Source organism: Sceloporus undulatus, chromosome 2 (genome assembly GCF_019175285.1).
Source record: "Sceloporus undulatus isolate JIND9_A2432 ecotype Alabama chromosome 2, SceUnd_v1.1, whole genome shotgun sequence".
Classification (NCBI taxonomy): domain Eukaryota; kingdom Metazoa; phylum Chordata; class Lepidosauria; order Squamata; family Phrynosomatidae; genus Sceloporus; species Sceloporus undulatus.
Window position 1 is genome coordinate 36,651,605 of NC_056523.1, and position 26,221 is coordinate 36,677,825.

At 38.1% G+C, this 26,221-nt stretch overlaps 1 protein-coding gene across 9 annotated transcripts in view; it reads right to left on the reverse strand.

The window, feature by feature from the left end:
- Positions 1-26,221, reverse strand: part of FOXP1 (forkhead box P1) — a 705,387-nt gene that overhangs the window by 479,072 nt on the left and 200,094 nt on the right. For 8 of the 9 annotated variants that reach the window (XM_042452066.1, XM_042452083.1, XM_042452065.1 and 5 more), the window contains one exon: positions 17,272-17,331. The exons of the other annotated variant lie outside the window; for it this stretch is intronic. The gene's annotated coding sequence lies outside the window, so the exon portion shown is untranslated. The remainder of the gene's footprint in view (positions 1-17,271; positions 17,332-26,221) is intronic. 9 annotated transcript variants of the gene reach the window in all.

Here is a 26,221-nt window from a genome sequence, read left to right on the forward strand (position 1 = left end):
CTTAGCCCTACCTTTGTGGCAACAGTTAAGCAAAGTGACAGCAATGCTTCTCTATGGTTGCTTTTAGCACTGCAGGACAGAAGAATAAACATGAGAAGGGGGGGGAAGGAATGCTGTATAGCTGATAGTCAAACAGCATGATAAACATTCCTGTAACAGACAATAAGACTTCCCTGGTAGAATTAAGGTAAGGGATTTCTTTATGATAAGCCTAATAGTTCATGTCACAATCCCCCAACATACATTTTTTTTTCCTTAGCAATTTTCCCCTCTAGTTTTGTACCAATGCCTAGCTCTCTTCATCTGGATAAGAGAAAATCAGTTTCCTTCAATATTACAGAACCAGGATTAGAACAGTGGAGCACTTTGATGAATAGAACATCACAAGCATAATCAATATCTGTATTACATGATACGCTTTATTAAGCTAAATTGCTCAAAATCTTTGAAAGCAATACCAGTTTCAACAGGGAAAAATAAAAGCCCATAAGATGTAAAATATTTTAAAGGAATTACCTTCTTGATAAGATAATAATAATAAGCCATATACTGCTCTCCTTTCCTCTGTCTTTTTTAAAAAGGAAGTGGTAAACTTAAGTCATGCTAAATTTAGGCTATTATCTATGCAGAATAAATTTCACTTCTGTGTATAAATGCTAACTTGCATATTTCTCCATGGTAACTAAACTATGATTAAAACAACAGTGAAACCAGCCTTCAAAACCACCTGTTTAACTAGGAACAATCTAATTTACAAAAATACTTAAACTTCAGACATGTCATGGAAATCTAAATCACATTTTTCCCAGTTGAAAGCTCTCTCTTCTATGATCATATAATTGTAAAATACTTGGCTTTAGTTGGTAATCATTCTTCTTTTAAAATAGTGTAATTTCTCCACACATTGTTCAGCTGAATACAAGTGGTATTTAAGATTATAAAGAATAAGGCTCTAATAACCCTTTCCTAAAAGGAAGTTATTTTGCTCCTTTGAAAGGATTAATTTACCTAGAATGTATCTCTCTCTCTCTCTCTTTTTTTACATAATGCCACAAATGAAAGAATGGCGGGAGACCCTGAAACTAAAATTCTCATTAGATATGGTAAAACACCTTAAAACCCCATCTTTCTCTTGAGATAGCCTTGCAATTTACTAATGAAGAAATTGGTTTTTTTTATGGGTCAAATTAAAGAAATAATTAGAATATAGCCAAGGATATCAAAAAGGTAGGCCCAAGCAGTATTTTTGTATTTAATTATAAAGCATAAAAGTCGATTTAAATATAAATTACACTATTTAAATGCTGAAAATGTTTCAGTAGAAATATAATCACTTCCTGCACATAGTATGAAGAACATGAATTATATCCATGATACATAGCTGAAGAGCCTCATATAAAAGCGTTCCCAAAGTTCAAATTCTGTGCTCCTTTTCACATTACATTAGAAGGGGAACCTGGACTCTATTACTTGATACAATTCAACCTGATCTCCAAATATTTATTATATTGACCACAATGGGGTGCCACCTTTACTGCAAGGGGCTCAGGACAATTTCTGTGATGACAACAACCCTATGAGAAAAGTTGGAGAAAGAAAGATCATTACCAGTCATTTCATGGGTGATTGGGGATTTGAACACAAGTGTCCCTGATCTATGTGGCATGTGACAATCCTATGTAATTCTGCAAACTGATTACCTTATCCCCCTCCTCTATACTCATTGCTCCCAGGTTATGTAAAAATACTTTTTTTAAAAGAAGCAAAGTTTCTTGAAATAATTTTGCTTTCACTTAGCCTTCAACAAACCTTTAAATTGTGCAATATGAGAGGACTCACACTGGCAGTCACTCTGTCATACTCTGTGAGATATCCCACTCACTACCAATAGTGAAAAACTAAACAATTGTTTACATATCATGGCAGCTACTTTTCAGCATTTTTATTTCAAAAACCCATATATTCACTTCTACTGCCTTGAGTAACATTTTATTCAACTGGGTTGAATAAAATTCAGACAGACCAACAGATATTTGAATACCAGATCCAGTGCAGTTCTCGCCTTCAGTATGAACTGTGTTCAAAAACACACTTGGTGTGACTTTAATGGCCACTTTTATATGTTTGTAATTGTACTATGATTTTAAATTGTAAGCCACGTTGAGTCCCCAATTTTGTGAAAAAAGCAGGATATAAATAATATTATTATTAATAATAATAATCAAATAAATATAATAATAATGTAGTGGACAGCTGTACACAGGATCAATCTCAGTTTGTTCTTCATCTTACAATTTTAAAACAATTTTAAAACAAATGCAAAATAACCTGCTGACTGGAAAAGAAGGTATGTCGGTGATACTGTGTACTGTGATCATTAGGTGCCTAACATTGGGCAACTTTTCACTGACTTGTGAAACAGCCCCCTCCCTGACATTAAATTGTGTCTACATTTTCAGGAAAGAAAATCTGCTTATTCCACCTCTGCCACATTTCATTTAATTAATACAGTTCTCTGATTTATCTTTCTCTTTAACTGGCTTTAATAAAGATTATTAGCAAAGATTTGGCACAATCTTATTTAAAGAAAGGTACACCATATGGTAGGTTTCCAAACATCTGATTGTTAGAAAGCTCTCTTACACTGAAGGTAATATAAATTAATATGTTCATTATAAAAATGATATGCTGGCTAAAACTCTGTTTTCACCTTTAAACCAAAATCAAATGAATCTCAAGGAGTAATTTATCAGCAAATTTTCCTACACACAACCCACTGAAGTAAGAGGGTTTTGTGCAAAATCGCAGCACCTTGTACAGCTCCTATTTATGCTGATGGGACAAGTGCAAGAGAACTTCCTCATGGGTAAGGCCCTTACCCATTCACTGATCCGCCTTGCAACTGACATAAGCACATTCAGAAATCAATCACTCAGGGAGCAGATGTAACCCTGTTACACTAATTAAACTTTGTTTTGCATCAGAGTCCTGCATTTGCAGTGTGTGTACAGTATGTAAATTATACAAATTACAAGAAAAGTTGATTAGCGTAATTCAAATCTCAGTGCAGTTACTAAATTTAACAATGAATACAAATTATACTCAATCAGTTCATTGCTACAGGGTAACTGTACCACCAGATTCGAAGAAGCATCAGCTAAAAACTAAAGAAGATGTATGATAAATGAATTAGTGATGATCTATTCCCAAAAGAGTTTTGAAGGTAGATTAAGGTAGGTGATTTTTATTCTGATTTTAGGAACTCATTACATCTGCTAAGTGTAATAGACATAGCAAATCTTCACTTTTACAACAAGCCACTTCATAGCTGTGAAATTACATGGGCATTTGCTCCTTCAGATACATATTTCTAAGATATAAACATTTTCCATGGAAAATTTTGCTTATCTAGTAACATAATGACAATTTACAAGGTTTACAAGGAGAAAAAAAATGTTACTTAAGAATTACCAATGTGGGGCTTTTGGAAGTACAGCTTGAGTCTTCCTTATCTGAAATGCTTGGGACCAGAAGCATTTTGGATTTCAGACTTTTTCAGATTGTGGAATGTTTGCATATATGTAATGAGCTATCTTGGACATAGAATATTTGTATATATAGAGAGAGACAAAAGGAGGGAGAGATCTTGGAGATGAGACCCAAATGTAATTATTAAAATCATTTATGTTATGTATACAGTGCGCTTGTGTCATACACGGGCGCGCTATATGCAGATTTAAGCATATGCTCAAAACTGTGTAGAGTTGTGCGGGAGCACACGGGGTGCAAGGGGGCAGTGCGTCCCATTCAAATGAATGGAGTGTGTGCCCATGGTGCGCATGTGCCACCACGCCGCCGCATGCACAAGCCCCATTCAACTGAATGGGGCTGAAGCATACGCATTTTTTGGCTTATGCCGGGGGGTGGTGGTGGAATGGATCTCCCGCGTAAGCCAAGGGCGCAGTGTGTATCTTATACACACAGTATCGAGGTACTTATATACACAACATTTAAAATAATTTTGTGTATGAAACAAAATTTGTGTACTATGAATGATCAGAAAGCAAAGGTGTCACTATCTCAGCCATCCATGTGGACAATTTTGAATTTTGAATTTCAGAATTCCAGTTAAGGGAGACTCAGCCTATATTGCCTTTTGCATTTCAACACTGGACAGAAAGCGGGCCAGCTTTTAACAAAGTATAAGTACTATGGCTAGGCATGCACCTTCATTTTCCCCATACAAAAATGAAACATCCCATCTCATTTCAATTTTACTCTTGAGGAAAATTAGTGTAATCTAAGCATCGGTCCAAAACACACTGCAGATGCAGAAATACTTCAGTATGTAACCGCTTTAACTGCCTTGGCTCAGTGCTAGGGAATCCTGGGAATTGCAATTTATTGTGTCACCAGAGCTCTCTGACAGAGAAGGCTAAATATCTCACAAAACTACAGTTCCCAGAATTTCTTAGCACTGATAATATACAATAGAAATAATATATAATAGAATAATATGCAATAGAAATCAGTGAACAATGTAACTATCACAGGGGGAGAAATTACTGATCAAGGATATAATACAACCTCACTCACTAAAAGGATTCCAATCACTTTCTTGCCATAGTCCTTTGAAAGGACTGTGATTGCTTCAGGGCCCTGATCTTTTGCTATGCAAACAAATCCCTCATGGGCATCCATTCCCTTCCAAGACTTTATGCCGTCCCTTTGAGCGTCAGATCAGGGCCACAGCAACCACACACCACAGCCCTGATCCACCATTTTTCTGGCCCCAAAAGACATGGCAAAATGCCACTCCTTTTCAGGGTGGAAAAAAGGTGGTGTTTCCGCCGTGGTGGCAGCTTTTCGGCATTTCTGTGATGCATCACATGTAAACATAGCACTGCAGAAACACCGTGATGCCACCCACTGTGTGGTCAGTAGGGCAGTGTGACGCTGGCTTGGAGGTGGACACACATGACTCTGAAGCCAGCTGGTTTTGCCAGTCTCTTTTGGCTCACACTTTCTTCTTCTTTTCCATTCTTCTTTTTTTACTCCCCACACTTAGCTGCAATTTTGTTCCACAAACCCTGTCGTCAGACTTGGGTTCCAGATAATTCTCTTTCCCTCTCTCCTCCCAGCTGTCTTCTCCACAAAAATCACAAAGGCAGCGATTTAATATCCTCTGGCTGTAGCAGAAAGATTTCCATGCTGACCTACACTAGGCTGAGCCATAACCCCTGCCCTGAAAAGCCTCTCAAGCTGTCCTGCATGGCTTTTCCCTGCTGCATAAGAAGCATTTGGATATGCTTCCACAGCCAGATCCAAAATGATGATACCTCCAATGGTTACTGGTAGACCACAACACTGATATCATCATTTCACTTCTGGTTACAGAACGTAGACACTTCTGTAATCCTGCCTCTTCTCCACTAAGCAGGAAATGGTCACACAGGCCAGCTTCATGTGGGGGGGGGGGGGGGGGGGGGTTGGACATTGTGCAAGAAGGACAGGAATGACAACACCTACAGTACAGTGTCTTAAGAAGGAACCCATGTCCCTGACAGGATGCTAGCCATTGCCTATTGTTAGTTTGCCTAACAACAGAACCACATGATGCGTTTATTTCTTCTGAGACAGCAGGCTTATTTATTTTAATTAATGTCACATAAGGAGAGATACCCACTGACAAATTCTAATTATCTAATTCACTAAAGCATATTTTTAACTACAGTATTAACTGAGGAATCTAGAAAGTGAGGTGAAATCACTAGGAAGATTTAGTGAATCAATAATTTAATGAGTTGAGCAACAAGTTAATTCCATACTCTGATATAAACTATGGCTCTGATAAGCCATCAGCAAGCAAGTTCTCAACTTGAATGCATTAGGGCAAAGTTCCACTTTAGATGCTTATTGGACCTAGAAGCAATTACTTCTGGAAGTGTTCAAAGCCACTGGCTCCTCAAGACAAAGATGAGGTTATGGGAAAGCATAATTCATATCAATCCTAAATGTACATGGGAGGAAGGATACAGCTACCACAATCTGTACAATTGTGCCAACTGAGCATCTAAATTTCACATGGAGGCACTCTTTTATTCAACCAGCCCAATTGTACAATCTCCATCGTAGCAGAAAGCCCATAAGAAGTGTGTCATGTTGTCATGAGCTTTGCATGTAGAGCCAACTTTTAATGTTTGCAACCATGTTAGTATGTTGCAACAACAACAAAAACGAGGGCCTTTTAGCACTTTGAATGTCTGTTTTATTTTGTTTTTAATTTCATTCTCTCAGCAAAACTGAGAGGCAAATTGGGTTGTTCAGACAGTGATCTGTAATGGGTCACCCATCAAGTTGCATCTTGAAACTAGGTTTTCTACATGCAAATCCATCATTCTGTGCATTGCACCACAACAGCTTCATCACATTGCAATATTCTTTAGGTTATTAGAAAAAGGGCATCTGCTGTCCCACCAGATACAACAGTGATTTTTTGTATTATCGTTGTCATAATAATCATTGCTAGTATTTTGACACTGTTTAACTTTGCATAACATTGTATGCAACAGTAAAAACAGCAAACTAGTTTGCACATTCTCATAAGCAACTCTGTCCCTCACATCAAGAACCACTGCCTATAATGTTCAGATATTTCATTCCACTTTCACATCACTCAATTAAGTCTTTCTGTATAAAAAAGCTTTTAACAACCACATCTGGTCTTTAATAAATCACTGCACTTTGTCTTCCTGCCAAAACTCCTCCTTTATCTAACTTACATCTTCATGAGAAGATAGGAAATCACACATTATGTTACTGACAAACAATTGTAATTATGTCATTAGTAGCCATTTAGACTACAAAGGTTCTCAAAAAGGAAATATAATGAACAATAAGAAATATAGGATAATACATTGATCACAGTTCTAATCCGCTTTTTACTTCACAAGTGTAAAAAGCTGGCATAATTCATGGGCACAGCAGGCAGTAATAGTATACCACTTTATGAACTATGCAGCTATTTTATTCCCCTATCTACTTAAAAATAAAAAAAAGCTTTTAATAGCTTGATTTAGACATAAAAGTTATTTATGATGCTTCGTTGATTATAATATTTACTTCTTGAACTTTCAATAGAAGCAATTCTTTTTGAGATACGAATACAAACTACATTATCAAAGACCTCTTAGGAAAGAACACTTCTACTGCTAGAAGTAAGTGCAGGAAAAAGGTAAGGACAGCCAAAGAATTCAAGAACGCCTTCTGTAGTCAACTGAGAAAATAAGTAGGCCACACACAATTGATGGCTCATGGTTCCAAACTTCTCAATCTCTCCTTTTCTGGAAATCTGACATCCAAGAGCAATGAAAGTCTCGTTTACATAAAATATTCTAATGTGAAAGTATGAAACCATTGTCACTCAAGGGAACTTTACACAAGAATGACCAGAAGCCATGGTAGATATCATGCAATGGCTGAAATGGTACTACTGTCATTGTTGTTTCTATTGTTTCTGTGTGACTTCAAGTCATCTCCAACTTATGTCAACTCTAAGGCATCTTAGCAAGGTTTGTTCCTGTCATAAACATTTTCCCTGGGGACCTTGAGACCACCCAGCAATTATCATGGACATTCTTATCAAACAGATGGTTACAAGAAACATGCAGCAATCATTATGTTACAAGCAACATGCATGCTTCTATTAACTATTTTTAGCAAAGGTCTGACATTTTTATTTATCAAGACTATAGACCAGCTTCTCTTAGAATTTTTAAATATAATGGCTAGCCAACTTTAAATACAAATGAATTGGGCAAAGAATTCCCATTATAATGTTTTGTTTAGATAGGAATGAATTTCACTATGCCAACTTTTTAATTTGTGGGTTCATGATTGGACAAAAATTAATCCCAATTGAAAAAATTAATGTAACAAAGACCATGCACATTAAGCCATTGTTTAGTGTCATGAGGACAGATCAGTCTCTTCCCACTCTTCCCCCAGCATAGTAACAAGAGAAAGGTTTGCTATCTCTATTTTAGATTAACTACAGGAATCAGCTACCTTTGAAAACAGCTTGTTTCCACTACCAATAGTTAAATTTAACCAATGTGCAGAGTTTAAACATGTCGAAGTGTGTCTTAACAAAAATATAAGCAAAAGCTTTTAAATTCCTCAATAGTGTCACATTGGATAAAATGGAAGAAATATATAAACTTGAGGCTTACATAAGCACATTAAATTCCCATAATGTTACAGTGTACAGTAGTCCAAATCCTGTCAGAATTTTTTTCAGATAAGGTTTGCTTTGATGAATGAAACCACAACTCCATGCTCTACGAAATGCGGCACTACATTTCTGTGGTGGTGGGACTGCATGCTAATAATAATAATAATAATAATAATAATAATAATAATAATAATAGGTTTTATTTCTATTTTCCCGCCTCTCCCGACGGATTGAAGCGGGATTACAACAATATTTCAACAGACAAAATATCTAAAATTACAATTTTAAAAACAATTTTAAACCATGTAATATCAAAGTATCACAGTGCAATATTAAAACCACAATACATCCTGCGATAAAGTTATCTTAATTTTTCCAGAGGTGAAGTTTTCATCAAATTTTATAGAAGATCAGGGGGGTATGCTTGTTGGAAGAGATGTGTTTTTAGTGCTTTCTTAAAGGCATCTAAGGTTGGAATCATTCTGATCTCTTCCGGAAGATTATTCCAAAGCGTGGGTGTCATAGCTGTGTATGCTCTTTGGGAAGTAGTTACTAGTCTAACTTTTGTATGAACTAGTAGATTCTTCCCAGTTGTTCTGAGAGTGTGGGGCAGATTGTACTGGGAGAGGCGTTCCCTCAAGTAACTCAGGCCCAAGCCATATAGGGCTTTAAAGGTGATAACCAACACTTTGTACTGCGCCCAGAAGCTAATTGGTAGCCAATGTAGAGATTTTAATACAGGTGTTGTGTGGCCTGACCTGGAAGTTACGGTGACCAATATGGCTGCTGCGTTTTGGACTAGTTGAAGCTTCCGAACGTAGCCCCATGTAGAGCACATTGCAGAAATCTAAATGAGAGACTACCGGTGCGTGTACCAGAGTTTCAAGGTCCTTTCGGTCCAGGTAGGGGCGCAGTTGGCATATCAACCGAAGCTGGTACCAAACACTCCTGGCCATCGCATCTACTTGATATGATAATTGTAGAGATGAATCCAGGAGTACTCCCAACTGCAAACTTTGTCCTTTAGGGGAAGTGTGACCCCATCCAGGACTGGATGGCAAATTTCCCTGCCTGGGCTTGGAGTACCTATCATGAGTACCTCTGTTTTCTCTGGATTCAATCTGAGTTTGTTTTCCCTCATCCAGTCCATTACTGACCCTAGGCAGGCGTCCAGAGGAGAGATGCCATCCTTAGTCACTGTGTCAGTCGGAGACATAGAGAGATAGATCTGGGTATCATCAGCGTACTGATAACACCGCGCCCCATGTCTCCAGATGATCTCTCCCAGCAGCTTCTTGTAAATGTTAAACAGCATGGGGGACAGAATGTGAGAGAAGAGGTTATGCACTGCTACCAGTACAGTATCCCATGGCAAAAAGCCCTTTGCCAAGAAGCCAAATTAAATGGGACAAATAGCTATTGAGAAGTAGCAGTAGTGGGGGATGGCACTGGTGAATGATCTCTCAGAGATAATGGCAGTGATACCACAGCTAACTCTAAAGGAGCTAGTAATGTACTCTTGAAGTCTTTTTGCTTGAAAACCTTCTGATGAAACAATCCAAAATGAAATAAAAGATAATGGCAGAAGACAAGACTCCCAGGTCAGAAGGCACTATTGAAGAAGAGCAGAGGCCAAGGACAAGTAGTGCTGTATCTAATGACCAAAATAGATTCAAGCCAAAAGGATGTTCAGCTGCAGATGCCCTCGGAAATGAAAGCAAAGTCTAAAGCTGTGCAATATACATAATATGGACATGGGATATGATAAGCCCAAATAAGAGAAAACTGGAAATAATAATAATAAAAGAAATATTGAGGGACATTGAACATACTGACATAACCATACTTTATGTGAGAAAGCTAAGGTGTTCAGAAACTGGACACTTTCGATTAGCTAATCACACAGTGTTTTACAGTGAAAATGAAAAGCAAAGAAAGATGTGGTGGCATTGAGAGTGACACAAGATGTAGTAAAAGCAGCAATGGGATACAGTGAGAAGTCTGACTAAATAATATAAATAAGACTCCAGGGAAAACCCATCTGTATAACTTTGATCTAGATTTATTCTCCCACCACAGACGAAGACACTGAAAGATTCTACACAGGTGCCCAGGAAGAAATTGATAACAGGATCAATATGACATGCTGACAATCATAGATGATTAGAATGCAAAAGTAGGAAACACAGCAGAACTAAACATTGTAGAATTTGGCTTGTCATCAAGAAAAGAAGCAAGAGAGTTACAAGGGTCCAAAACACACTGCAAAAATAATCCAGTTTGAGACCGCTTTAACTGCCATGGCTCAAAGCTACAGAATTCTGGGAAATGTAGTTTTGTGAGACATTTAGCCTTCTCTGTTAGAGAGCTCTGGTGCCACAATAAATTACAATTCCCAGGATTCCCTAGAAGCCAGGGCAGTTAAAACAGTCTCAAACTGGATTATTCCTGCAATGGTTTTTGGACCATACTGAATTTTGTGAAGACAACAGTTTCTTCATTGGAAAATCATACTTCGGGCAGCCAAATACTCTACACAGAGACATCATCAATATAAAAATCATATAGACTACATATTGGAAGCAGAAGACTGAGCAGCTCTGCAAAACAAGACCAGGAACAGATTATGGTACAGACCATGAACTGTTAATATCAGACATTAAAGCCATTAACGTCATCATGCCAAAATACAGCATGAAGAGCATCCCTGTAGAATTTAAGGACCATGTAACGAACAGACTTGCACTATTAGGTTTAATGGCTCGGGATCCAGAAGAACTCTGGACCAAAACCATGGATACTGAAAGGGAAGAATCCAAAAATATACTATGTGCAATCAAAAAGAAAGAAAGGTTGACAGATGAAGCTCTTCAAGCAGTTAAAGACAAATGAAAAGTAAAAGGAAATGGTGAAGGAAAACAGAAAACCTCTCCCATGATCTCAGAAATTAAAGCAAAATTAAAACCAAGAATAGGGTTTCTATATTACCAACAGGGAAACACATTATTGGGACAAATATAAAAAGTCAATGGAAGATGTACCGTATATACTCAACTGTAAGTTGAGAATTTTTTGCCACAAAATGGACCCTAAAATCCTGGTTTGGTTTATATATGTTTCAACACACTAATACTGTTTCAAAAGGTCCTTAAACAAGCACCATCGTGTTGCCCCGCTCTTCCCCAATCTTTGTGCGTTGAGGCAGGTGGTGTGTGTGTGTGTGTGTGTGTGTGTGTGTGTGTGTGTGTGTAAGAGTTTCCCAATCCGAATTCAAAGCTTTCTCTTCCCATCAATGAAACAACCCATTTTAACTCCACTTCTTTTCCTCCCCAATCCGATTTTCAAACCTCTCCTCCAACACCTGGGAAGTGGTATCAGGTGGTTGGGAGAGGTCCAGAGAAGGAGAAGGAGGGATGGAAGTGGTGTTTTCCCCTTTCCATCCTTTGTTATAGCCTCCTAAGTTTTATACTCGACTTATCCATGGGTCATTTCAAAATCAATTATTTTTACCCTGAAACCTTCCCTCAACTGATACATGAGGTCAACTTGTACATGAGTATATACGGTATGTTGAGTGGTCTATAGGAAAGAGATGAAATGAGGACAGCTTCCTTCAGGGAAGGAACATTTGAAAATGAACCCACAATTTTAAAAAATGAAGTGGAAAGGGCTCTCAAAGCACTTGCAAGGAAAAAACCTCGAAGATCAAAACACACATCAATGCAGCTATTTCAAGTTGTAGAGACAGAATCCATTGAAATTCTAACAAAAATTTGCCAACAAATGTGGAAAATAAAACAATATCTCTCACATATAACTACAGTTCCCATTGAGCATTGAGTCCTGGCAGTTAAAGTGGTGCCAAACTGGATTACTATAGGCTTTTGGCTGAAGAACAGGGTATAAATAATAATAATAATAATAATAATAATTAATAGTTGTTGTTGTTGTTGTTATATTATTATTATTTCTGCAGTGTCGATGTAGACAAAGTCTACTTGATGGCAATAAAACAAAAACAACAACAATAAAATATATTCTAATTCTACCCAACTACATCAGTCCCTATTTGTCCATGGCAATCTGCAATAGCCTCTCTCTAAACACAACCTACCTCTAAAAAAACGAAGCTACAGTTAGTTAGCTAACAAATTATGACCTCTTAAGATATTACTTTACTTCCATTATCTTATTAAAGTGAGTTTATCTTGTATATGCTTCAACAGTTTTGCCACCAGCCTTGAAATTTAATGTTTCTTCCTGTCCGCAGAGACATGTCTCAAGGTTTCCACGCATAACATTGTATTTTTTTACTTACAGCCTGCCACTGAAAGTCCTCTCCTGTGTATAGCAAAATCTGTTCAACATCATTTTCAGAGTTGCTTTCTTTTCTGTTTATGAAAATTTCTGTATCCAGAACCTAGACAGAGGACATTAAGCTACGGCTTGACAGGCTAACAGTGATGTTTCTATCAAGTCTATTATCTCCCTCCTAAAGGGCACAATCTACAACCTTCTTGCTGGACTAAAAGTGTAATGATTACTAATATGCTGTCATACAGATTCTAGTTCAGAAGATCAGCCTTCCATGCTAAAGTTCCTCCTGCAAAAAAAAAAAAGCCCATATCTGACAGTACTTACAAAGATCCACCTTCAGTGCCTCATCAGTCTCCAATAAATCCACTATCCAATATTTAACCTACAAAATATATAAAACTGCATTCAAAACCACAACAAAAATGTTGTTGATTTTACAACCTTCTATAGCAGATGACAAAAAGAAGTTGTTGTTTTTTTAACTCCTGCCCTATAAAAGAAATTAAAGTCTTCTACCAGCGAATCCATTGTGATGGAAAGAGCCCTGCTAATACTATTTTTAAATCAATATAAAACATTTATTTTTATGTTGCGCCATCATAATACCAAATCACAGTACCCTTTTGTTTTGGAATAGGTTACGCCAACTGACATTAGTAAAAGGTATATCTTTTCTCTGTCTTCCATCTTCAGCTAGGAAAGCCATGATTTAAACTTTCTATTAACTTGCTAAAATGCTACCAAATGTTATTTTTCTGCTAAGGAACAATAATTATTAAGGTCAAAACAAACAAGAGTAAAACCATTTATCCATACTTTGAATTCTGAAGGCTAGTTTAGACTTTACTGTGTGCAACGCTGAAAAGACCAACATATGCTCAAGTGTTGCTCTAGTTAATGAAGATTTCAGCTCCCTTTCTGGATTTTCTGTCAAGCCTAGTTACAGTCTGAGAGTTTGTATCTTGCACTTAGCAAATGGGAGAGATTAGGGCTTCTGCTAGTGCATTGTTTAGCCTTCTGCCTACCAGTATCTCTACATGACCAGATGGTGATGGCCTACAACATGGCCTACAACATGTGTCAAGGATACCCAGGTTATGGGAGACCTCAGCATACACACTTATGACCATTAGGCAAACTGTAGGTCTGTCCCAACAAGTTAGGCACATGTAGCAGGACACATTCTCAATTTCATTTTCACAAGTGGGTGGAAGGATGGGAGTTTAGAGGTGGAGATGTTTCCATTAACTGCCTTGCCATGGTCAGTTTTTTTTCCATTGATATTCAGACCTGCAGGCACCTTCCCTCTGCAGACATGAGTGAGGGCAGCTTTTAAAATAATCCTCACCACTTAAATGCCTTATGAAACCACATGGATTCTAAAGGTTTCTTGAGCCATCAAATGTCAGTATAGGTGGCAAACCTGTTAATGCTCTTTTCATTCTTAGGAAGACAAAGATGGCTCCCCAGATGGTGGATACAATTCCTTCCAGGTATCCATTTCCATGATCAGAGCCTACTCAGACCCATGTTGTATTGGTGAGTTGCAAGCAATGAAACAGATAATTATTGTTGTGTGCCTTCAGGTTATTTCTGATTTATGGTAACCCTAAGGTGAACCTATCACTGGGTTTCCTTGGCAAGATTTGTTCAAAGGTTTGTTTGTTTGTTTACCACTGCCTTCCTCTGCACCTGGTCACCCAGTGAGTTTCCATGGCTGAGTGAGGATTCGAACCCTAGTCTCCAAGTGTTCTAGTCCAACTCTCAAACCACTATACCATGCTGGCTCCTGGAGCACATACACCAAAATGCAAATGGGGCTCAAATGGCAATGGGGTTGAGCAGCTGCAAATATGACTAATTTTCAAATACAACTGAATGGCTGAAAGAAAAATGCAAAAAACTTGCATCACATTTTAAAACCTGAATATTAGAAAAAAACATATTAATGATCTTAGTCAGTAGCAGTACTGGCAGCAAAGAAGAAATTCTTCCCAGCCACCAGTAAATCTAGACAATGGAATGCAGAAGAACTCTTCTTTGCGGTCTGAGGTCTCTTAAAAGTTGGCCCATCTGTGAATGTTAGGGAATGCTGAGAGATGCACTGAAACATGTCTGTGAAACACTTTGAGGACAACACTAATCACATCTGTTGCAGCTTTAGATCTGATTCCTTGATTAATGAGTCCCTTTTTTTGCAGCAGCAGCCACAAATATTAACACTCCCTACCAGTGGCTATCAGAGAGATACTGAGCTAGGTGTTTTTCCACACCTAAAATGCTTCAGATTTATGGGCAAAAGTTGACACAGTCCCAAAGATAGATAACCTCAAAAACTTGTTTTAAAAGCTAATGAAGTTCTGATTCATTTACAAATTTATGTTCCTCTGAACATAGGATCTCACCTTTTGTCTGGGTTTACTTTCAAAATGCATGAATGACAGGTCAAATAAATTCCCATGCTAAGGAGAGCATTTTTTATCCTTCCCAGAGGGCATACTGAATCGCTTGAGTATATCATTGGACTATGACTCTGGAGATCAGGGTTCAATTCACTGGGTGACCTTGGGCAAGTCATACACACTCTCCACTCCAGAAAACTCCATGATAGGGTCACCTTAGGGTTGCCATAAGTCGGAAACGACTTGAAGGCACACATCAACAACATAAAGGATACTTATCCTCTAATATTTTTGGATCTGTAATTGTAGGCTGCAATCTAATGCACAGTAACTTAGCAGTAAGCTTCCACTGACACAGTGAGATGTCTAAATAAATATACATAGGATTGCACTTTTAGTATATTAGGCTAGTATTGTTTATTCACCACAGTCTTGCACCAGCATAATGGCTGACCACAGTTGAAATGCCTTTGGAATAGTACTCATTCCTTTAAGTCAACCCTCTGGAATACCTAAGCTGTTGGCCATTCTGCATCTAAGCCAGAGTTCTGTGACTGTGAACATGTGATTGCTGTTCTCATGTTTATTCAGACTACTGTTCTGTTTTTGTATGCTAGGTCACAATCAATATTAGTTCTCCAGCATAGTAGTCACTTCACGCTTATGGATCATAATTTGGATATCATTTTATCCTTATATCGTGTTTAAAGAATAGCAGTCATTTCTTTATTTAATAAATGTATATACTGCTTAACAAATATTTACCAAAGCAGTTTATAATACAAAGACATATTCGCTACATGCACGCACACGCACACACACTCCAGACCAGTGTATACATACCTAAAAAAAAGGAACCAACAGCACTGTCAGTCAGCAAACATTAATCTAGGAAAGACTGTATCATGTACCTAAAGCGCACAGCTGTTGTGCATTCACATTCCTAACTCTAGACAAGTATGAATTAGATGCCACTAACTAATGTCACAAGTCACCAATATTTCCAGCTAAGACTCATAATACTATCAAGGGTGTTCTCTTCTCCTCCAGTTATTTTTGTTTCATAGATTTATTTATTAAAAATGAAAACATCATTATCCATTAATGGATTCATAAAGTATCTCACCTATAATGTTTGTGTATTTGATGTATTTTTAAGACTATGATGTGTGAATCAGATTATCAGACTCAATGAAGTAAGAATTGACCAAGTTTCTAAAAATACTGTACAAAGCCATTAAGTATAAAAAGGAAACATAATTGTTGACTTTAAATATGCGAGCAAAAAAGTCATAGTAAATAATAATAATTTACTTGGAATATTGCTATGGGCAGCAATTCACAGAAATCCAGCATACAATTTTAAAGAAAGTGCTGGCAAATTAATTGTATACTTTCACCTTTTATGCTCAAGTCACTTATGAAAAGAATAACATTTTACCACACATTGAGTACAATACCATAGACTGAACAAGTGCTGGAAGGGTATGTAATCAATAGTATCAACTGAAACTGAGATTAGATTAAAGCAGAGACAGAACAATAAAAAGTGCATGTAATTCCAAAAGTCATTTTGCTCTTTTTACCCACTGCCTCTCAGAATGACATTTTGCATCCAACAGGGTGGTGGATCTCGGAGAAACACAAGTCAATATAACATTGTGAATATGGGTGTATACATACAACAATAGTTCTGCATTGAGTGATTTATTTATTTATTTTGCATTCCAATGAATGTATGGAGCTCCTGAATGCTTGCACAGCCTTGTTTTTGTTTGTTGGTTTGTCTAAAGTCAGGAGCCAATCTGCATATGCAAGGGTTGTGTAACTGATTGCATAAAACCCAAAGCATTTCAAAGTACTGTTTCTAAAAGTATCAGCATGCTCCCAAATGGTCAGATCTTTTAAATATCACCCTTTGACAGCTGCCTTAAGGTTACCGATACTTCAAGACTCCCGAGTTCTTTTAAAATTCTAGAGGCTATGCTGAATATATGTGGCTAAAACACAACAGCCTTAGGCGTCTACATGTAGGTTGTGTAAAGAGCGGGATGTGCAATACAGACTGAAATGACAAGCTCTGGGAAATCTGCCAAAAACATGCTCAGAGTTCATTCATTGCATGTTGAAGTTTTCAGAAAGTGTTCTTCAACTGGAGTCCTTCCTCTCCATGACAATGAAAGGAAACACTTGTCTGAATCCACCCTGAAGTGGGCCAAATATAAGTGACACGAGTCAGAAATTGCACCACTTCACCCATGTTCTAACCACAGCTGTATCTGATACCATTTAAAAGCAACACTGAACAAAGGAACTAACCTGACTGTCCTTGCTTTTCTGTCACTGATTGTCACTGTGCCATGTTTCAGGAGAGGCTAGCTGTCAAAAAGAAGGGAAAAAGCTACATCAGTTCAAGTCCAAATATTGTCCTTATGAACATTTCCTTTTCCATGCATATTGAATTGATTAAATTCCATGTCTGTTCTTTGGAGTGTAAGCACTTTCTTCTGGTCTTTTCTTACTCCCTTTTTAAACAAAGCTACTTCCAATGTTCTGAGGGTTGGAAATTAATAACCATTCTAACTTGGATGTCTTTTGGTAGCCACCACCCCTGGCAAATCTCTCTTTGCAGTTTAACCTAAAACAAATCATGTGTCTAATACAGCATTTAAGAGACTGAAATAAATTCATCCCTTCCTACCCTATCATCTTAAATGTTACATGGACATTTGTGCACATATGGCCAAAACCAAAAAAGCTTAGATCTATTTTATAATGTCCTTTTCTATCATTACCTTCTAAACATTTATGTTTTCTGTTTCTTTGGCATCAGGGAATCTTCTATGGAGGTTACATCCCAAAGACATTAAGAAAAGGGCTAAACAGGCACATTGTGTTTTCTTGTTATGGTTGTTTTGATTTTCTGCATCCCATTTAAAGAGTTTGGCAATGATTAAATGGCAGTACAGGACTGTGCACCTCCCCTCCTGGCAGAATTTTGATACAGTGCCATATTACTGATGTCGTGTCATAAACAGCTTTTTAAAAAAGAAAGACTACACTTGAACATTTCCCATTATCTTTTGTGCACTCTTCTAATGTGCAAGGTAAAAAGATCAGTCGCCTAAATGTTCCTACAAGAATTATCTATCTCACTACAATTCAAATCCTTTGTTATATGGTTTCTACAGCAGCCTGTGTGTATCCCATTCTTCATGTTATCCAGTGATTTAAGGGCCTCCTTTGAGGACCTCAGCTTGATCACTGTCCTTTTCTTCCTGTCAGGAAAGGGAGCAGTCAAGCAGCGATCTTGCTTTCTACTCCTGATTCGCTTCCCTACAACTGCATTAGACGTTATTAGAACGACTCCCAGCAGTGTATAGTTAAGAGTCTGACAGTGTCCCCATTACAAAGCCATTTTTCTTTAAAAGGGTTTTGTAAATTGGCTATGTTAATGACTACATAAGGAGGAAATTTAAATTTATTTTTCAGCCCCAGAGGAATTATTCAGTTTTATTTGAGAGGAGGGGTGCTTGCCCAACATACAACAACAAATAAACAGACAAAAAACCTAATAGAAAATGAAAACTTGAAAATAAAATATTTGTTCAGCTATTTGCTCCTCTCTCCCTCCCTTAACAAATTAAACAAGAAGTTGTGTTTTTAGAAACAGTTTATTTGTCATGAGACATCTAGCATGATATTACTGGCAATTAATTTATAATAAAGAATGAAAGTAATAGAGATTAAGACATGAGGAACGAGAAGATACTAAATTGTTTCTAAGAGATATTCACCTACTGTATATATAACATCTTAATATAAACCAGCATAAAATGTGAATCAGAATAGCTGGATTTTGAAACATGCTCAGAATGTAATCATAATAGTTACTTTTAACTAAATTTCATTTTAATCTGCAATCTTTGTAGTTATTGTTTTTCAGATAGACATTATAATGCTAAATGAACAAGTATATCACAAATCGTATCGATGACTGATCTTGCTCACACACTTATGCTACCATTTAGTACACTCCAGCCATCACATTTTGTAATAGTCAGATAAACTGTCTTTAAAGAAGGGGGCAATAATCCTTCTGAAGAAATAATACATGGGGTTCTCTTCTGAAAAGGAGTGCAAAGTGTAAGTTATAAGTTTAACCATGCTTAAACTACTTAAGATACTCAGACTGTGACCTTCCACTCATTCATATAGAGGCATCTAAGGTAAAATAACATCAAATACAAACTGGGGTGGTGCTATCTGGAAAAGTTATTCTTAAAACTTAATTTGTATTGTGGACACTTGTAATTGTTTCCTTTGTTGTTTCAGACCACAGGATTTTGTCAATTTGCAGATGCCACTTACTTTGCCCTCAAATTAAAATTTAACTAATGTTACAGCTAACCTGGGGTAGATGGAAAAGAATCACAAAATGCTACTAGGTGCTGCTAAATATTATACTTCATGCCAACAAAACATTGTCTGTCATGGAACAAGTGTGTTTTATATGGTAAACTCATGATTATACCACAGACATGATTATACTACCTCACACAAAGCAAGAACAAGCTGTTTGCTCTACTGTGCTGCTTATTCATACTAAGTGAGGAACCCTCCCTGGTTTATCATTCTAAACAAACATGGATTTCAAATAGTTAAGGCTTCTAGCCTAATCTTCTCTGCAATGTATAAAGTTTCCACATGGAATGAAATTTTAATATGGGCCACTTGCAAACAAGCAATTCTTTCATATACACATATCCTGAAGGATATGAGAAGGATACCGTGTAGAAATGCAAAATGAGGACACACAGTTGACAATGTATGTTCTCTCATTCTATGTTGATGAGGTATCCTGTCAGTGCAATTGTTTCATGCACTGTTTCAGAATCAGTGGTGACACTAACACTGGTGCCACCCCAGTGCGGTAACATGCTCTCATCCGCGGGCTCAGAGCCCTGGTGCATCATGAGAGGGGTGCAAGTAGCACCAGGTAATTTCCTAAGGAGTGGGTGACATTGCTGATCCTCAAACATCTGCCTTATGGTAGAAATAGGCTGTGGCATTTGCTTTGTCCCTTTAAAGCCTGAAGCTCAGCAGAAGAGATGGTGTGAGTGAGGCTAGGCTAAGTGGGAGGAGAAAGGAGAGGTCTCAGGGTTTTTAAATGTTTATGCTTTTAAATTTTTCTTTTAAAACATCACATCTTCCAAAATTTTCACATGAAACTATGTAGATGTAAATACATTTAGGCTGTGCATATGATATTGTATTTTAAAGGTATAATTTAATTTTGTTAGTTGTTTATGATGCAACTATTGCCATTACATTCGGTGATATATACGAATTATGATATATGAATACCATTTGTATAAAAAAAAACATTACTAAGTATTCTGTATAGTGTGGTATGGAAGGATGTCAAGAGGTTGTGACACCATGAGTTACTGCACTTGGTGACATCAACCCTAATGACACTACTGTCAGAGCCTCCAGGCCAATGGTCCTTCAGAACCATGGGGCTGTTATGGAAGAGAAAGACTCCAGTCTACATGCCACCAATGGCTGGTGGACTGGGGCACCCAAGGGGACTGCCCATGTCCCAGTTTGTTCCAGTCTATCCACCTTGTTCACAAGTCCCAAAGAGGTCCAGGTGCCATTCAGCAAAGAGAGAGGTCTCCAGGGGGTTCACTGTGGCATGCCAACAGCATCCTGGCCAGTTTCCTTGCCACCTTTAGGCAGGTGGACCTGGTCCTTCCCAGGAACTTCAGTCTCCACAAAACCCAGTTTACCTGCAAAGAGGCATGGTGGTACACTCCTCACCAGAGGTCAGACACCCCCTCTGCACCCCCTAGAAATGTCCCTGTTCACGGTATATGTATGTGAAGAAACTGCATCTTTGAAAGTGGCCCATGTGGAAATTTTATATGGGCAAGACAACCTTACAGTATTAACTTACTTCCTTCACAGACTTACTGCTAAATGATTTTTGAGGGAAAACACTCTGGTCGCAAATATTTCTTGAAACTACATTTTTTAAAATGTTAACTTTCCTTTGTAGGAGGAGTGAGGGTACATGACATGACTAGCCTGTTCCAAAGACTCAACTTTAAAGTGCAAAGAAGGGTGAAGTATTTATCTCACAAATTCAGGAAGCACATGAAGCATAATTAACATGAGGGAATACACAGAATCCATTTTAAGAAAAAGTTGTACTTTAATTGAAAGGTAAGCTGCTTGACATTCACGACAAGAAAATATCCCACTAGCTAAATACGAGTTCTGTTTGTATGTGGGGTGTTTACATATTTTACCTACAGGAAGTCTCTGCCAGCGAGTCTGGACTTTCTAAATCATCCATTCCAATCCAGCCCTCTTTTTGGCCAGCTTCAAGAGAACAGATGCATCTCAGTATTCCCAAGAGTTTGGGATTTCAAGGTTTCCAGTAATAAAATGAACCTGTTAGCTTTAGAAAAAGCACTAGACACTACAATAATATTTAAATTACACTCTTGCCTCTTGACCCCTTAAAAAGATACCTCAGCTTCACATAATGCCAGAAGGCAGCTGCCAGTATTATGTATTTAAAAATATATTATTCACAAGTATCCCACAATTTCATCTTTCTCATCAGAATCATATGATGGAAGAGTAGGTATACAAAGTAATGTGTCTATATTACTGCAATGTCATCCCAAAGTTACATTCCTCATAATCAGTCTGTAAACTTCTGAGCCATGTTCAACTATCTTGCCAATACAATATCTTTTTTTAAAAAAAAGACATACCAGTAGGCTGTATCTGTACTGCAGAAATAATGCAGTTTGGTGACACTCTGTCATAGCTCCATGCTATGGAATTCTGGGATTTGTAGTTGGTGTGACACCAGAGCTGTCTGGCGCTAAATGTCCCATCCTACTGCAAATCCCAGAATTCCATAGCATTGAACCATGTCAGTTAAAGGCGGGATACAAACCGCCGCTTTGCGGCGCTCCCCCGCCGGCGACATTTGCTCCGCGCGGGAGCCACAGCAGCCAAACTGCGCGACTCCCACGCAGAGCAAAAAAGAAGCTCCATTTCGGAGCTTCTTTCTGCGGTGCCTCTATGACGTCGCGAGGCGCCACGACACGTCTGGACACTATGCATCCAGTACGTAAAGATGGCGGCGCCCATGTGGAAGGGGCGCCGCCATCTTGTACGTATTGTATACGTACTAGGGTTAGGGGGTGCGGAAGCACCGCCCCTTCCTAACCCTAGTACGTATACAATACGTACTATATGGCGGTGTGTATCCCGCCAAAGTGTTGTCAAACTGCATTATTTCTGTAGTGCAAATGCAGCCTCAGTTTTGTCCAGTAGTCTCAAGAGCTTCTAAACATTCACATAGTTCAACAGTATGACTACAAACATAAGACCAATATTCTCCACCCCAGAGTTATACTCTGTTCTGTATTTTGAGAGATGTAGAAATAGGATCAGTTGCATGAGTTAAACATGCTCTGCTGGGCAGTAAAATGACAATTTATTAAAATGTTTTAGTATAATCACTTAGAACAAGTCAGCAGAATTTACTTCTGAGTAGTCATGTTTAGGACTATACTGCTATCACATGCATCAACCATATAAATAATGGTATTCTCTCACTGAAAAGGATTTACAGGACCCAAGGCTAGGGAGACAGGGGAAGTAAATCACTGTATTTGTTGCTGCCGTTTTGAGGGCACTTTTCCCTGGATCCCTGCTGCAAACCAGTATCATCTGTGGAAAACAGAAAATCTTTCAATACAGTTTTAAACAAAAAGTTTCATAACTATTTCCTATCCACATTAGGATACTTCAGAAGTAAGAATGAAAGTGTTCAAAGAACATGTGAGGGAAAGCAGGCTCATCAGCCATGCCCTCAACATCCCCACCACCTCTATTTCCCAAATTTTGCACATTGAGTGGTAAGATCTGGGAGGCAAATGTTGCAGTCCTTGGCTTAACGGGAAGACAAGTGGAAGAGAGCAGGAAGAAAAGTCTGGAAGGAGCAGTTGTGGTGGAAATGGTAAAGCAGGGAAGGGCAGAATACTGATATTTCCAAAATTTGGGACCCTGACAAACACAAGGATTGAAAACCCATGCTTTTCTGATTATAATAGTGTACGGATAGGCATTTGCAGGAAAGAATAAGCAAATGGGTGCTTGCTTATCTCTTTTGCTGCCCAAGAATTCTCTTCTACATGTACCAGTCTTATTTTTTAATAGTTTTCACCTTCCTTCCCCCTCCAGCTGTGAAACTAGAAGCCCAGCTGAGGGCCCAATCGAGGGGGAGCATATCTGGAGGAAATGGTCAGCTGAGGTGTGGAAAATTAGCAACCTTCCCTCTTGCAAATGTTTCCTTGCAAATTTGTTTGAAGACGCTAAACTAGAAAATCTCCACCCAAACTGCTCCAAAGTTCCCTGTCCACGGTATGTTTTATGTTCACACCTACCCACACATACCTGCTTTAGCCCCTTTTCATCCATAAATGGCATGAAATATGAGGGGAAAACCCAAAAGTGCAATCTCCTTTTGCAAAAAACTTATTTCATGTTCACCTTATCTTGGATAAACTGAGCATCCATTTAGAAGCCTAAGAAACAAGCACCTGTCTGAAGTTATACAAAAACTTTCAAAAGCAAGCTGTGGAAAATATTCCTTTTATAACCTCCGCACTTACTACTTTTCAGAAATGATTCAACACCACTCTCCCATACACACCATTCACGTCTACCAGGACCCACACCTTGTGCCATGCTAGTTGAGCCATTCTAGTAACCGCAATCCCAAATAATTGGCTATGCTGGTTGGGGGATTTGCTACCAAAAAAGTTTCCAAGCCATCTCCTTGCACATACACATTGACCATTACTGGTACATAATTGTAAGTGTTATGACTAAACGTATCTTTTTCACCACAGACAAGGTTCAGTTTTCATCTTTATTCATTCTGAAAGAGCCAATGAGGAAGTGCTGTTCCCCAGTTGTCTTGACTATTCAAGGCCTTATAAGAGAAATACTCAAACTTGGAGAGAACGCATCTATACTGATAAACTTACTTAAAGTATTAATACTCAGCCTTCATTGTGATCATTCTGACAAGGAGCGTCTGTTTGATGCTTACTGTGATGTGTTCTTCCACTGAAAACTGGGGTTATGATCACAAAAGCAACCAAGCAGGCACTCGATAGAAATTATTCTCGATCATTGCCATAGAGGGCAAGTTAAGAACTGCTGACCTAGAAAGGAAAGGCTCTGCATCAGAGCACCAGTCCCTGGGGTCATTTAGCTCATGTTCCCCATGCTTCAACAATGTGCTTTCATATCTGAAGCATACATACATGCCAACTTGCATTTTTCACATTTGAACATTTTCCTATTTTTTTTGTTCAGATTGCTGAAAAGACTTGGAGCAATGGGGGAAGGGGGTGCCATTTACACACCTGTGGTGCATGGGAATACCTTTCCTTTGTTTTTAACAAACACCGACAGACAGGCATTCCTTAACAACAACTTACCTGCCCATCCTGTCAAATCATAAATGTTCTTAGATAAATTTGGTGCTTTCCACAGTGGTATAGTTCAGAGATACAGCTGTGATAGTCTGGAAAATCAGTTTGCAGAGGGATCTTGCAGGACCTTTGAGACTAACTGAAAGATACAAGTTGGTAGCATGAGATTTCTTTCATAGACTTGAGCCTACTTCCTCAGATGCATGTTCACATGCATGTCCACAGGTTCATGTCTATGAAAGAAAGCTCATGCTACCAACTGTATCTTTCAAGTTAGTCTCAAAGGTGCTACAAGATCCATTTGCATACTGATTCTTAGCTAAATGCACAATGATACATTTTCACTAGTTTTATAATCCAGTCTATTAACTGCTTGTCTGGGTGGAAGAAGCAAGTATTTTAAGCACCCTTGGCTCATTGTTGTGTACATTCAAGTGATTTCCAACATATGGCAGCCCTAAGGTGGACCTATCACAGGGTTTTACTAAGATTTGTTCAAAGGGGGGTTGCATTTGCCTTCCTCTGCATCAAATTTATCTAGAGAATGTGACTTGCCCATGGTCACCCAATGGGTTTCCATGGTTGAACGGGGATTCCATCCCTTGTTCTCATAATCCAGCACTCAAACCACTAAACCACATTGGCTCTCACTTAATGTTATAAAAGATACTCATCATTAATATTCCTGCTTGAATAAACAAACTGACTGGTTCCTCAATAATCAATCTCCCCAATTACTGTTACAAATGTCTTTCCTCTGTCCCACTGCTAGTCAACACTGAAAGCCCTATCTAACCAAGGCAGAGCATAAAAACAAGGAACAGCTCTGAAAGGTCTCAGTTTCCCTCTCACATATTTTGAAGAAAAAGAAATGAGGCAGGTCCACCTCATGGAGTTGTCACCAAGTTCTTTAATCATAGCATTTCTGGAAATTGGAGTTTCTCATAATTATAGCAGACTTTTTTTAGTGTAGTGAATACTCAAGAACTGCACACCAATTATAATACTGTACTGTAAGAATCACTGGTCTACATATTAACTTCAAGCATTTTTAGTCATTTTCTTTTTAAAATAGTATTTTAAAAGAATTAAAAGAAATTTTGGGCTTAACTTCAAGACTTCACTTGTTGTCTTTTACCATTTTAATCATCAACTGTAACACAAGTTCTACCTTAGAGCAAAATCCTCAGGTAGTTAGCAAACTATTGTAGGTCTTGGGCCAAATATATTTTCATCTATGGAAGGAACCTTCAACTGCTTGCATTTCTATTGCTGCAAGTCTTGTGTACATTTACAACCAACAAGATCAACAATCGCTGATCATCAGTACGAACTTAATTTTCAGTATACAAGTTTATACCTATTTAAATTTTAATGAATTAGTAACCTTTTCAAATTTCTTAAGAAAAAATCTTTAAGAATGGATGACAAAATTGGGGGCATACTTATCAAATTTGCAGATGACACCAAATTAGGAGGAGTTGCTGATAACCCAGAGGACAGGGTCAAGATTCAAAATGACCTGAACAGACTAGAAAACTGGGTCAAAGCTAACAAAATGAAATTCAACACAGAGAAATGTAAGGTGCTGCACTTAGAGCGGAAAAATAAAGTGCACAGATATAGGATGGGGGACACCTGGCTGAATGAAAGTACATGTGAAAGGGATCTTGGAGTCCAAGTAGACCACAAGTTGAACATGAGTCAACAGTGCGATGCGGCAGCTAACAAGG